This window comes from Bubalus kerabau, chromosome 11 (assembly GCF_029407905.1).
Source record: "Bubalus kerabau isolate K-KA32 ecotype Philippines breed swamp buffalo chromosome 11, PCC_UOA_SB_1v2, whole genome shotgun sequence".
In the NCBI taxonomy this organism is placed as follows: Eukaryota; Metazoa; Chordata; class Mammalia; order Artiodactyla; family Bovidae; genus Bubalus; species Bubalus kerabau.
The window spans coordinates 32061747-32077069 of record NC_073634.1 but is presented as its reverse complement, the minus strand read 5'-3'; the positions used below and the strand labels follow the sequence as shown (position 1 = coordinate 32077069).

General features: G+C 43.8%; 1 long non-coding RNA gene across 2 annotated transcripts; it reads left to right on the top strand.

The window, feature by feature from the left end:
- The first annotated feature begins 1832 nt into the window (after nt 1–1832).
- Nucleotides 1833–9318, top strand: LOC129623024 (uncharacterized). Of its 2 annotated transcripts, XR_008700255.1 has the most exons (4): nt 1849–2119; nt 2954–4874; nt 5591–5703; nt 7387–9314. It is a non-coding gene; the product is annotated as an uncharacterized LOC129623024 (long non-coding RNA). The 2 variants fall into 2 exon arrangements; XR_008700254.1 differs by having other exon boundaries at nt 1833–4874; nt 7387–9318.
- Nucleotides 9319–15323: the final 6005 nt, after the last annotated feature.

Below are 15323 nucleotides of genomic sequence, written 5' to 3'. Positions count from 1 at the left end.
GTGTAAGTGACTCTATTGCCAGGAACTTACTTAGAACTGTGCTTGCAAGGAAGGTGGGAAACTGTAGACCCCAGGGCTCTCAGCTGGCAGCCGAGAAATGTAGAGTCGTGTGGGGGTGCTGCAGTCCTGGCCAGGCTAGAGGACCAGCACCCCTTCAGCGCATGCTTTCCTGTCCGCTTGGCCAAGTGGCCGCTCCTATTTCCTCGGCCGCACTTGGCAGGGACAAGGTGTTCATGAGCCACTGTGTCCAGGGAAGCGGGGAAAGGGCACAAGAATAGAAAAGTCCTAGAGGCATTTTACAACATGTAGAGACATGAATAAAGGCAGTTAAAAAATAGTTGTCTTTGCCAAGGGCACATTATGAAGTCCTGGACTCATGGGGAGAGGAGGGGATTGGATGTCTGGAGCAAACAGCTGTAGGGGACCCCGGGGAAGCCACTCCTTCCTATGTCCTCTGCTTCTTCATCTGTTAAGTGAGTTGGCTAAAAGCAAAACCTCAACCTTCTGTGATGCTCTGATTTGTTAATCTGTGTGAACAGAGATATGATGCGCTTGGCATTACTAGGACATGACTCTTCCTGTCTCCTCTCCTGCTCCCCTGGATTCTTCCCTCCGCCTCTGAAAGGATGCTCAGGACTCTGTGTCCTTCGGAGACAGACAACCAAAGGGAACTCTTTCCATGACCTTATCAATAATTCTCTTAAAATACTGTTCCATCTTGATCTTAACTTATACCTTTTTTTTTTGGAGGGAATGGGAAAAAATTTTAATTCAAGTAAAGTTGACTTACAACACTATGTTAACTCCAGGTGCACATTGTAGTAATTCAGCATTTCTATACGTAACAAAATGATCATGATGATAAATCTAGTTACCATCTGTCACCATAGAAAGATATTACAATATCATTGACTATATTCCCCTGCTGTATATTTCATCCCCGTGACTCATTTATTTTGTAATTGGAAGCTTGTGCCTCTTGATCTCCCTCTCTACTTCACTCATTCCCCTACTCCTTCTCCCCTCTGGTAACTACCTGTTTGTTCTCTATCTGTGAATCTGTTTTTGTTTCGTTATATTTGTTCATTTGGCTTGTTTTTCAGATTTCACATATAAGTGAAATCATATGATATTTGTCTTTCTCTGATTTATTTCACTTAGCATAATACCCTCTAGATCCATCCATGTTGTCACAAATGGCAAGATTTCATTCTTTCTTATGATTGAGTGGGCTTCCATGGTAGATGATAAAGAATCTGCCTGCAATTCAGGGGACCCCAATTCAATTCCTGGGTCAGAAAGATCCCAGGGAGAAGGGATAGGCTACCCACTCCAGTATTCTTGGGCTTTGCTGATGGCTCAGATGGTAAAGAATATGCCTGCAATGTGGGAAACCTGGGTTTGATCCCTTGGTTGGGAAGATTCCCTGGAGAAGGGAATGGCTACTCACTCCAGTATTCTGGCCTGGAGAATTTCATGGACTGTATAGTCCATGGGGTCACAAAGAGTTGGACACGCCTGAGCGGCTTTCACTTTCATTTTTTTATGACTGAATAGTTTTCTGTTGGGCTTCCCAGGTGGCGCAGTAGTGAAGAACTGCCTGCGAATGCAGGAGACTCAAGAGATGCTATATATCACATCTTTTTAGTCTTGAGGCCTCTTGAAAGCATCGTGTGTTGATGCTGAATACTAGGACACTGGGGTGCAAGTTGTCTTGGCTTGCAGGTCTCAGGTCTTAGAAGAAAAAGGTGCAAGGGTCCACTCCCTGGTTGGGTGTTGAGGTCCTTTAATGGACCGGAACCTGGTGGTCCGGAGTCGACCAATAAGAAAGTAAAGGAGAGAGAAAGAGGCTGATATTCCTTGGTTTACGCAGAAAGCCAGTAAAGCCCCTGACACAGGGCTTGCTCTGTTCACAGAGGCCTCAGGCACCCTCTCGATGGGGTGAAGGCACAGAGCACCTTCTCGAGAGGGTCTTAGAAGCCCAGGCAGGAAAGTGAACCCAGAGGGCCTCTGTGCTCCAGAGAAATAGCCTGAGGGAGAGAAAGAGAGAGAAAGAAAGAGAAAGAAAGACACAGGGACCAAAGCTCTGATGGAGCAAAGGTGTTTTATTCAACATTGTGTAGGTATTTATACTGTCTTACAAGATAGCTATTTTCAGCAGAGATAAAATCAAAACTTACAAGTTATCAAGGAAACATGAGGTCATCCACATGAAAGAGAGAGGGTTGTAAATAATCACTTTTACCATATGGTTCATAAGAAGGAAGAGGGTACTTATCACCGTATAGAAAAACTAAGGAAGGAAATGCCTGGATTCCTCAGCCCCCAGGAGAGGCTTGCCTCTCCTCTTAATTCCTGAGTATTCAGGAATTAATAAGGAACAGAGAATTCCTGACAGATCCAAAACAGCACACAGGAAGCCTCCTGTTAAATGCTTCCTGACAGGCGGGGAATGAGGTGTATGCTGACGTGGCCTTTATGTCAGCACAGGAAAAGTGTCTTGCCAAGGGACCCTGCTGCCCGGGACCTATATTTTGAGCAATGTGCTTGTATTAGTTTCTTAGAGCTGCTGTAACAAATTACCACAAACTTGGTGGCTTGCAATAACAAATTCATTTAGTTGTGGAGGCTCAAGGTCTGAAATGAAGGTGTCATCGGGGCCACACTCCCTCCAGGTGCCGTAGGGAGAATTCTTGGGTCCTCTAGCTTCTGGTGGTGCCAGGTATTTCTTGGCTGTGGCCGCATGATACCAGCCTCCACCTCCATCTTCCCACAGCCTCCTCTCTACACATCTCTTAGAAGGACATGTTTTAAAATTTAGGACCTGTTTGAATAATCCAGGATAATTTTATCTCAACCATATCTATTAATACAAAGACCCTTTTTTCCAAATAGTCACATTCACAGGTTCTGATGATTAGGACACAGCTGTATCTTTTTTTCGGATTCACAGGTTGACCTACAGTAGTGCTTCCACTCTTCCCCAGGTGATTGGATGAGACGTGGGCACCTGAGCTCCAGACAGCCAATCCATAGGTTGACCTGCCCACCTCAGTGTGGTCCAGATTGAGGATGGGAGCCAGCTAATCAAGGTGATACTTTCTGGAATTGGAACATTGGAAACATGGAGAGGTTGTGCTGGTTAACAGCTGGGCCAGAAGGTGAAAGGGTGCCATAGGTTGATGCCTGGGGCCAGCAGAAACTGTGAGGGAGCAGGTGCCAGAAGTAAAGAGAAATAAAGCAATTAGCAGAGAGGAGGATGGAACAGACACAGAGGGGGAAGATGTGCCATGAGGGAGACCTTGCAGCTCAGTGGAGAGACAGAGGAAGACCTTCTGCTTATGGGGACTGCTTTGGTTCCTGGCAGCCTTTCAGATGCAGGGTGAAGCCTGAAAAAGAGAACTCTTTCCCTGGGGCACTGGCGGGATTATTTTCCCTTGGGACCCGACAAAAGCCTGAACAATGGTGGACATTCCTCTTCCTGTAGGTGGAAGCTGAGGTTCCCATGGAAGGCTCTTTGTGACGATGTGATGAAGCATCTCTCCCATGCTCCTTAGTGATGTCACGTCACCGCTCTTCTCATCAAGAAGTGATGTCCTCTCTGCTCTCCTGGAATCCCAGCTTGGAGATGTGCCTTGTTTTGGCCAGTGGGCCATTCACAAATGTGATGCAAGCAGAGGCTTGAAACCCTCCTTTGTGTGAGGTTTGCCCTGTCTCTGGTTGTGGTTGGAGTGGAAACAAGGATATGAGTGAGCCTGAGCTCATCTCCTGAAGAGTCCACATGGAAAACTGAAGCATCCCAGCCTGAAGACTGACAACTGCTAGTTGCATGTGTGAAGACATCTTATCCTATCCAGCCCGAATCAGACCACCAGATGACTGCAGCTGCGTGAGAGACCCCAGGCAATACCACCGGCAGGACTCCCAATGAACCCAGCCACATTGTTGACCAGCAAAATCATGAGCCAGGAAAATGGGTGTCATTTTAAGCCACTAAATTTGGGGTAGTTCACTGCAGAGAATGGCAGATACCTGAAATACAGTCCCTATGTAGCCAAGCCTCCCACACCCCCAAGCATAGAGTCAGCCCCTGAGGGCAGACTCCTGGTGACTCTTAGGAGTGTGTGGCAGAAGCTGTGGTCTCCCATAACCGTCATGCCCTTTATCTTTTTAGTAATGGAACTTTTTAGTAACGGCACAAGTCCACCCAACTAAGAACTATCTTTCCTGGTCTTCTTTGCCACTAAGTGTGACCACATTTTTCACCAGTGGAATGGAATGAAAGGGATGTGTGAAACTTTGGCATTACTTCTTTTTTTTTTAATTGAAGTACAGTTTATTTATAATGTGTTAAAATGATTCTGTTGTACAAGATATATATGTATATATATTTACATACATAACTCTTTTGTATATCTTTTCCATTATGGGTTATCACAGGATATAGAATATGGTTTCCTGTGCTAAACAGTAGGACTTTGTTGTTTATCCATCCTATATATACTAGTTTGCTGCTGCTGCTAAGTCACGTCAGTTGTGTCCGACTCTGTGCGACCCCATAGGCGGCAGCCCACCAGGCTCCCCCGTCCCTGGGATTCTCCAGGCAAGAACACAGGAGTGGGCCGCCAGTGCCTTCTCCATATACTAGTTTACATCTGCTAATTCCAAACTCCTAGTCCTTCCCGCCCTGACCTCTCCTCCCTCTTGGACTGCATTCCTTTAAAAACATTTTTTTTGCCCTACACTTCTTTGTTTCCCCCTTGCTACCAGCAGGAATGCAGAGCTGGGGCCAACACGGGTGGACAGTGTTCTCTGGAGCAGGGCTACTCAAAGTGTGGGCCACAGACTGGCTGCTTGATACAGTCCATGACAAGGTGAGTGCAGAAACTGGGATCAAGTGTTGACAGATTTTTATAGCAAATTGACAAATTCATGTTAGTTGAATATAACAGTAGAAACCGAGGCTTTAAAAATGTGTGCAGGATTTTTTTTTTGTTAAGTTTTGTGTTGTGTTTAACCAAAGTTATGATTTATAGTAAGATTGGGCAAAAAAAAAAAAAAAAAAATCTGACTCTTCCCCACCGAGAGGCCTGGGAAGCACTGTTCTATGAGATGTCAAGTTAACGACCACCCTGGATCTTAAAAGTGGCCAGAACCTGGTCAGGACCACTCCCTTGGCCTGTCTTTTTCATTTCTCTCTGAATGTTACCTTTTGCCACAAGGCAGGACACCTGGCAGCTTGGAGCTCCACAATCTAGCTTTTCAGTCTCGCAGCTGAAAAGGACAGAGGCCGTTTCCCCATAGCTCCAGTTAGAAAACTTCTGGAGAGGGACACGACCAGGTCAGTTAGGTCACCCACCTCACAATGAATCTCTATGACAGGGAGGCAAGACCATGTAAAATGGCAGCTCCCATTGGACCACACTGGTGAGTGTTGGGAGCAGCTTACAAAATGCAGTGGTGCGGGCGCTGCTTTTCCTAGGAGAAGGCAAGGACCCGGCAGACGAGGAACACGTCCTCCACAGGAACTTACAGCTCTCCACCCACTCTTGTCTCTTGTCTTCCAACCTCCCAAACACATTCCCACCAGGAACAGCCCTCCAGCTCCTACACCAGGAACAAAGGAGGTGGGAGATTAGTGTGGGGGAGAGCAGAGGAAGCAGCCTGTGCATGTCCAGAGGGGAACGAGATCAGCTCCACTGGGTGAGTCGAATATAGCTCAGCATAGCTAGGGGGTGCAGAAGACTTGAGGCTGGAAACCACATCCTGAAGGGGGTTGGTCCTCAGGGAGTCCCCAGCTGCTGTAATTTAAACCGATGACTGGCTGCTGAACCAAAAGTTGAAAAGGGATAAGGCTGGAGGCTGGGAGGTCAGTGAGGAGGCCGTTGGAGCCATCCAAGCAACAAACGATGGCGGCCTGACGAGTAAGGTGGTGCAGAGGAACAAGACAAGTACATTCAAGAAACATTTAGGAGGGAAAATGACTGGCTTCGTGGATGAGTTCATTGAAGGGGGGAGTCCTGGATGACACGTGGGGATGATGATGCCATTCATTAAGGCAGAACACCTGGGTAGAGAAGGGGCATGGGGAAGTCAAGCTGGCTGGCTTCTGCTTCTGTCTTGGACACCCTGGGTTGGAGGTGCCAGGGATTTTCAGATTCTCTTACTTTTTGCTTAAACCATGCCTGCAGTCTCTTAACTGGTTGCTCTTTGTGTTTTCCTCCTTTTAAGGGATCTGAGCAGGTTAATGTCCCAGGTGATATCCCTGCCATGGTCACAGGCTTCAGTGGTTTCCTGTTTTCCCTAGACTCTCATCTAAGCTCTTTACCCTGGCACCCGAGGCCCCTAAGATCTGATCCCTGCTTCCACCTCCTCCCTCCGAGGCTACATCACCTCTTCCTGGGCCTGTGTTCTGGCTACACTGAATCACTGACTTTCCCCAAGCCTTAGGTCACACAGTTCTCCCAGCCTGGAGTGCCCCTTCTCATGGATACATATGAAAAACTCCACTCATCCTTCCAAGTCATGTTCACATGCTACCTCTTCCATGAGGTGATCCTTGGTTCCCCATATGGGAAGATAATCCCCCACTTTCTGAATTGCCACTGCATCTTCTCTAAACCCCTGTCATCTTTCTCTCAAGTCCTGCATGCATGACAAGTACAAGTAAGACAGTAATATAAGTAAGACAAATACAACTAAGACAGTAATTGATGGGCCTGGTATCGAAGTGTGTGGGGACATGGGTTATTTTTGTTTGTTTATGAAGCATCTGTTCTCCAGTTTCTGCTGTTTCTGAAAACAGCAATCTTCCTTTGAGAGCCACCCTCTCCCGTGATTTCAGCCCTTGTACTTCAGACGGGGCTGACTGCTCCCACCCATGGCAAATGCCCAGGCCCTGTGAATTAGGAATTAGCTCATTTCATTCTCTGACGGCAGTGATGAGTTCAAGACTGAACTCAATTCAGTAGAAGCCCAGGCAGGACTCTGGAGGGAAAGGGCAGAGGGAGCCTAAGAAAGGGAAATTAGGGGAGGAAGAGCTCACTGTTCATGCAGTATTGAACTGGAAGATGAGATTCTGGGACAATCTACAGCCACTTTGCCTCCACCAAAGGAGCACTCACTCAGGAATGGAGCCTGTCAGAGGAAGACGGGCTTGAGAGGTGTTCTTGATGATGCTGTCTGCACACCTGGATCAAGCGACCCTTGTACCTTTTTAGTTATTTTAGCCGACAAATTCCTTTTTATGCTTAAGACAGTTTAAATTAGGTTTCTATTACTGGCAGACAAAATGATTTAACTACTATAAGATGCTCAAAGCACTTGTATGTATGTATGAATGAACGAAAGAGTAGGTGACTTAAGGTCTCTTCCCTTCTACTATAGGAATACTCCTTTGGGAATCGAATCTCACAGCATTATTTGTAAGGATTTACTCAAGGAATTATCCAGTTTAAGTACCACGTATATTCACGATCTACAGGTGCCTCCCTGTATGAGCCTTAGCAGGAGGAGAAGCCGGGCATGTTTCTGACCTCAAGGAGCCACTGCTGAGTGTTCAGTTGCTCAGGCATGTCCAGTTCTTTGTGACCCCATGGACTGTAGCCCAGCAGGCTCCTCGGTCCATGGGGTTTTCTGGCAAGAATACTGGAGTGGGTTGCCATTTCCTCTTCCAGGGGTTCTTCCTGACCCAGGAATAGAACTGGTGTCTCCTGCATTGGCAGGCGGATTCTTTACCACCTGGAAGCCACAGGGAGTCAGACACGCATGCTTTCTGCAGTGTACGTAGAGCAGTAATGTTGTTTGTACTTCCTCGCCCCACCTGCTCCAGGAGGGCAGCCATTTTGTCCTAGTCACAGTGGTGCCCCTGGCACCTAGAATAGTACCAGGGCACAGCGAGCTCTCAGTGTTTGTGCTGATAAATGAGTGCAACATACCTGTTGAATGAATGAGAAAACAAATCAGAAAGGAATGTCATGGAGACTGGACCCCAAAGAGGATCTGCGAGCTACCCACGCCAGGCTCCTAGGACCAGGTCTCGCACCTGTCTACTGACCCTCTGCCCACTGATCCTTCCAATACACGATGGGAGGGTTGCAAAAAGGGCCAAAGGGCCGTTCTGGGAAGAACTGAGAAGACATCAAGAAAACAATGATGTGAGGATTCTGGGAATATAGCAGTGATATTGGCAACAGCAGCGGACACTGTTGTTTTGCTTTTACACCTTTACTGAGATATAATTCATATACCATACAATTCACCCATTTAAAGTGTACAATTCAGCAATTTTCAGTATGTCCACAAAATTCTGTAACCATCACCACAGTCAATTTTAGAACATTTTTGTCACCCTCAATAGAAACACCGTTCCTATTAGTATTCATTCCCCATTTTCCTCCAAGCCACGCCCTTCCTCCCAGTCCTAGGCAACCACTAGGGCGGCATTCTCTCTCTAAAGATTTGTCTGATCAGTATTTGGTCCTTGGTGACTAGCTCTTTACACTTAGCATAATATTCTCAAGATTCATCCATGATGCAGCATATATCAGTACTTCCTTGTTTTTTATTGATGAATACAATATATGGGTATAGCACATTTAATTTATTCATTTAGCCATTGAAGGACATTTGGGTTGTTTCCATTTTGGGGCTGTAACAAATACTGCAATTATGATATTTTTATTAGACATATGTTTTCATTTCTCTTGAGCATTATCCTGGATGGAATTTCTGGGACATAAGGAAACTTCATGTTCACAATTCGAGGAACTGACAAACTGTTTTCTAAAGCAGCGGCCCCTAACCTTTTTGGCACCAAGAACCAGTTTCATGGGAGAAAATGCAACCAATGGTTCGGGCAGTAATGCAAGCGATGGGGAGTGATGGGGAGCGGCAGATGAAGCTTCACTTGCTTGCCTGCCGGCCGCTCACCTCCAGCTGTACCAATCCACAGTCAGGAGGTTGAGGGCCCCCGTTCTAGAGTGACTGCACCATTTTACATTCCCTCCAGCTATATTTGAGGATTCTACACCCTTGCTAACATTCGTTTATCCATTTTTTTATTATGCCCTTCCTAGTGGGTATCTCATCTGGTTTTGTGCTTTTATTTGTTTTTATTTTAAACTTTTAATTTCATATTGGGGTATAGCTGGTTAGCAATATTGTGATGGTTTCAGGTGAACAGCAAAGGGACTCAGCCATGTATATATATCATTTGGTTTGGTGGTTTTGATTTGCATTTACTGTGTTGGAGAAGACTCTTGAGAGTCCCTTGGACTGCAAGGAGATCCAACCAGTCCATTCTGAAGGAGATCAGCCCTGGGATTAATTTGGAAGAAATGATGCTAAAGCTGAAACTTCAGTACTTTGGCCACCTCATGTGAAGAGTTGACAAATTGGGAAAGACTCTGATGCTGGGAGGGATTGGGCGCAGGAGGAGAAGGGGACGACAGAGGATGAGATGGCTGGATGGCATCACCGACTCGATGGGCGTGAGTTTGAGTAAACTCCAGGAGTTGGTGATGGACAGGGAGGCCTGGTGTGCTGCGATTCATGGGGTTGGAAAGAGTCGGACACGACTGAGCGACTGAACTGAACTGAACTGAATGCCTAATGATGCTGGGCATCTTTTCATGTATTCATCGTCTACTTGCATATCTTCTCTGAAGAAATATCTGTTTTGATCCTTTGCCCATTTTTATGTTGGGCTTTTTATCTTTTTATTAAAAAATTGCAAGAGTTCTTGATGTATTCTGGATACAAGCCCTTTGTCAGAGATATGCTTTCTGCATATTTTATCTTATTCTGTGGGTAGTCTTTTCATTTTCTCAGTGGTATCATTTGCAGCACAGTTAAAAATTTTTAGCATATTACAAAAATAATTTTATTGAGGTATGATTTATATACCACAAATTGCACCATTTTTAAGCTCACAATTCAGTGATTTTTAGTAAATTTACAGAGTTGTGCATCACTATAACCATCATCTAATTTAGTGTTAGAACATGTCTATCACCCTCTAGAAAGCTATTGGGCCATTTCCAGTTAATTGCTGTTAAACTACCAGTCCCAGCTAGCCAAAAGATTTGCCTGTTTGGATATGTTGGTATAAGTGGAATCATACAATATGTGTCCTTTTATGTATGGCTTCTTTCACTTAGCATAAAATTTTGAGGTTTACCCATGTTATAACTTGTGTCAGTAGCTCATTACTTTTTCGTTGCTGACTAGTATTCCATTGTTATCTATTCATTAGTTGATGAACATTTGAGTTATTTTTAGTTTGGAACTATTATGAATAACACTGCTATGATTCAATGTAATTGTCTTAGCTCTGGTTTCTTTTTTGGCGGGGTCTGTTCTGGGTCTTTAGTTTGGAGCTATTATTAATAACACTGCTATGATTCAATGTATCTGTCTTAGCTCCAGCTTCTTTTTTGGGGGGCTGTTCTGAGTCTTCACTGAGGCACTTGAGCTCCTCTAGTTGCAGCGCCTGGCTTTGTTGCTCCAAGGCACGTGGGATCTTAGTTTCCCATCAGGGATTGAGCCTACGTTCCCTGCATTGGAAGGTGGATTCTCAACCACTCGACCACCAGGGAAGTACCAGTTTGGGCTTCTATAACCAAATACCATAGACTGGGTGGCTTAAACAACACATGGGTATTTCTCATAGCTCAGGAGCCTAGGAAGTCCAAGCTCCAGGTGCTGACAGATTCAATTCCTGGTGAAGGCTCTCTTCTTGGCATGTAGGCATCTGCCTTCTTCCTGCCTCCTCATGTGGCAGAGTGACTGTTCTCTCTTGCTCTTTTTATAAGGACACTAATCCCACTTAAATTGAAGAAAGTAGGGAAAACCACTAGACCATTCAGGTATGACCTAAATCAAATCCCTTATGATTATACAGTGGAAGTGAGAAATAGATTTAAGGGCCTAGATCTGATAGATAGAGTGCCTGATGAACTATGGAATGAGGTTTGTGACATTGTACAGGAGACAGGGATCAAGACCATCCCCATAGAAAAGAAATGCAAAAAAGCAAAATGGCTGTCTGGGGAGGCCTTACAAATAGCTGTGAAAAGAAGAGAAGCGAAAAGCAAAGGAGAAAAGGAAAGATATAAGCATCTGAATGCAGAGTTCCAAAGAAAAGCAAGGAGAGATAAGAAAGCCTTCCTCAGCGATCAATGCAAAGAAATAGAGGAAAACAACAGAATGGGAAAGACTAGAGATCTCTTCATGAAAATTAGAGATACCAAGGGAACATTTCATGCAAAGATGGGCTCGATAAAGGACAGAAATGGTATGGACCTAACAGAAGCAGAAGATATTAAGAAGAGGTGGCAAGAATACACAGAAGAACTGTACAAAAAAGATCTTCACGACTCAGATAATCACGATGATGTGATCACTGACCTAGAGCCAGACATCCTGGAATGTGAAGTCAAGTGGGCCTTAGAAAGCATCACTATGAACAAAGCTAGTGGAGGTGATGGAATTCCAGTTGAGCTGTTTCAAATCCCGAAAGATGATGCTGTGAAAGTGCTGCACTCAATAGGACAGCAAATTTGGAAGACTCAGCAGTGGCCACAGGACTGGAAAAGGTCAGTTTTCATTCCAATCCCAAAGAAAGGCAATGCCAAAGAATGCTCAAACTACCACACAATTGCACTCATCTCACATGCTAGTAAAGTAATGCTCAAAATTCTCCAAGCCAGGCTTCAGCAATACGTGAACCATGAACTTCCTGATGTTCACGCTGGTTTTAGAAAAGGCAGAGGAACCAGAGATCAAATTGCCAACATCCGCTGGATCATGGAAAAAGCCAAGAGAGTTCCAGAAAAACATCTATTTCTGCTTTATTGACTATGCCAAAGCCTTTGACTATGTGGATCACAATAAACTGTGGAAAATTGTGAAAGAGATGAGCATACCAGACCACCTGACCTGCTTCTTGAGAAATCTGTATGCAGGTCAGGAAGCAACAGTTAGAACAGGACATGGAACCACAGACTGGTTCCAAATAGGAAAAGGAGTACGTCAAGGTTGTATATTGTCACTGTGCTTATTTAACTTCCATGCAGAGTACATCATGAGAAACACTGGACTGGAAGAAGCACAAGCTGGAATCAAGATTGCCAGGAGAAATATCAATAACCTCAGATATGCAGATGACACCACCCTTATGGCAGAAAGTGAAGAGGAACTAAAAAGCCTCTTGATGAAAGTGAAAGAGGAGAGTGAAAAAGTTGGCTTAAAGCTCAACATTCAGAAAATGAAGATCATGGCCTCTGGTCCCACCACTTCATGGGAAATAGATGGGGAAACAGTGGAAACAGTGTCAGACTTTATTTTTTTGGGCTCCAAAATCACTGCAGATGGTGACTGCAGCCATGAAATTAAAAGACATTTACTTCTTGGAAGGAAAGTTATGACCAACCTAGATAGCATATTCAAAAGCAGAGACATTACTATGCCAACAAAGGTCCGTCTAGTCAAGGCTATGGTTTTTCCTTTGGTCATGTATGGATGTGAGAGTTGGACTGTGAAGAAGGCTGAGCGCCGAAGAATTGATGCTTTTGAACTGTGGTGTTGGAGAAGACTCTTGAGAGTTCCCTGGACTGCAAGGAGATCCAACCAGTCCTTTCTGAAGGAGATCAGCCCTGGGATTTCTTTGGAAGGAATGATGCTGAAGCTGAAACTCCAGTACTTTGGCCACCTCATGTGAAGAGTTGACTCATTGGAAAAGACTCTGATGCCGGGAGGGATTGGGGGCAGGAGGAGAAGGGGACGACAGAGGATGAGATGGCTGGATGGCATCACTGACTCAATGGACGTGAGTCTGAGTAAACTCCGGGAGTTGGTGATGGACAGGGAGGCCTGGCGTGTTGCGATTCATGGGGTCGCAAAGAGTCGGACACGACTGAGTGACTGAACTGAACTGAACTGAACTGAATCCCATCATGGGAGCCCCATACTCATGATCTTTTTAAAACCTAATTACCTCCAAATACCTTACCCATTGGGATTAGGGCTCCAACTATGAATTTTGGGGGAGACAAATTTTCAGTCCATAATAATAATTATTGATATGATTGAATTTACATCTACTATTTTGCTGTTTGCTTTTGATATGTCCCATGTCTGTTTTGTTCCTCTGTTTCTCATTTACTGCCTTCTTTTGTGTAAATATTCTTATAGCATACCATTTTAATTTGTTTTCAAAACTGTATCTGTTGAATTATTTTCTTAAGGGTTGCTTTTAGGGATTACCACAGGCATCTTAATTTATCACAAAATAGGAGACTATTTGACAATTTGTCAGCATGAATTATTTAATAATTTTATATGTAATAAGTAACACTTTAAATATTTAATATTGTTATATTTAATTTATAGTAATTTAAATGCCTAATTATTAATTTAATACATTTAATTTAATATTACATTAAATTATTAAATCAAATGCATACATATTTTAAAAATAATAGTTTAATATTTCGGTATTTGGCATGTGGTCTCCATTTGTACCCCATGCCCCAAGCCCTGAAACATGTTGAGGGCAGACCTATTTGTCTCATATCTGTATGCATACATAGAAATACTCATACTATGAATTATATATTGTGAATGCTATGATTCTATAGCCTGCTTTTTAAACTTAACATTTTGTTGTAGGCATTTTTTTTTTTACCATAAGCCTCTGTGAACTTTTATAAAAGCTGCATTGTATTTTATTGGATAGGTCAAGCTTTAGTTAAGCACTTCTCTGCTTTAAGACATTTAGGTCATTTTCAATTTTCAGCTCTTTTGAGTGTGTTTTTGATGCTGCAGTGAATACTTTCATGTACCGTTTTCCATATTTTAGAATCTTTAGCATAAATCTCCAATAGTAAGATTACTTTGTTGAAGAAAACAAATATTTTTATAGTTCTGAGTATCTGCCACCATATTTCCCTTACGAATTATAAAGCGTAATTGTTATCTCTGCATGAGCACTGGGTGTTAGTTGAGATTTTTTTCTATGTAACTTTGTGTTCCTTTGGTGATTAGCTGGGTTGGACATTTTTCTATGAACACATTTACTATAGTCATAATTTGTTTTATGTAAATTGCTTCTTTATGCTCCTTGGATATTTGTATATAAGGCCCTTTCTTTATTTTTTCTTAGCTGAATCAGATCTTAGTTGCAACATATAGGCTGAGTCGCCCCATGACAGAATCTTAGTTCCATTACGGGAACTGAGGGATCAGACTCATGTCCCCTGCATTGGATGACAGAGTCTTAACTGGTTCATCAGAGAAGTCCAGCCCTGTGCTTATTTTTAAACTATCATTTTGCATGTACTCTTTTTGAAATATTTCCTCCTCAAGACTTTTTAGGAAGGAGGCAGAGTATAAATAAATAAAAAGACAATAATCTTTTATCTCCCTTATTTGTTGTCAGTATTTCTTCCCATTTGCCCCTTTTCAGTCTTTTTGTTAAATGCAGAAAATGTAATTTCTCTGTAGTCAAACCTGCTAATCTTTCATTTGTGATTTCATCGATGATTCCAGGTTTAAAAAAGACATTTTCCCTCCAGAGGTTTGTTGAATGTTTCTTTTCTAGTTTCTTTATGGCGAAAACCACCACAATATTGTAAAGTAATTAGCCTCCAATTAAAATAAATTAATTAATTTTTTTTAAGTATGTAGCTGTTTAATCCCTGTAAAATTTCTCTGTAAAAACTCCTGCTGGTCTGAAAAAAGGGGATAATCTCAAAGCACAGGTTTCTCAAACTCAACGGTTTCCTTCCCTGGTTTCCTGGGGCCTCTGCCTGGGGCCATCTGTCTGAAGGAGGGAGCACTCAACACAGAATCAGCACTTGCCTCTTGAGCTAAACCCTCCTCCAAAGGGGCAGCACAGGGCAGTGGAAAAGCAAGAATAGGAACCTGAGTCTGACACCTGGCTGTGTGTGTGGACCCTCAGCCTCCCCTCTCTGCCAAGCAGGGCAAAGTATGCCTGACTGACAGGGCAGTTGTGAGGGTGATAGGAGATGAAGTTGCGAAAGTTCTAGAACACTACGTGGCCCATCGCAGATCTCTGGGTCCTGCCTTCGCACTGACTTGGCTTCTGGGTCCCACTTTCTGCCCGGAGGTGACCCCAAGCCTCCCACACCACACAGCACAGGCAGGCCTGCCAGAGCATTTAAGAGTATTTACTTTCTTGGGTGAGAAAACTGAGGCTTAGAAAGGTCAAGTGGTAGCACAACTGATACTCTTGACTGCTCTGATGCACTGTATCCTCCCGCATCACTTTGCCTCACTGCACCTCAGCTTCCTCAGATGTG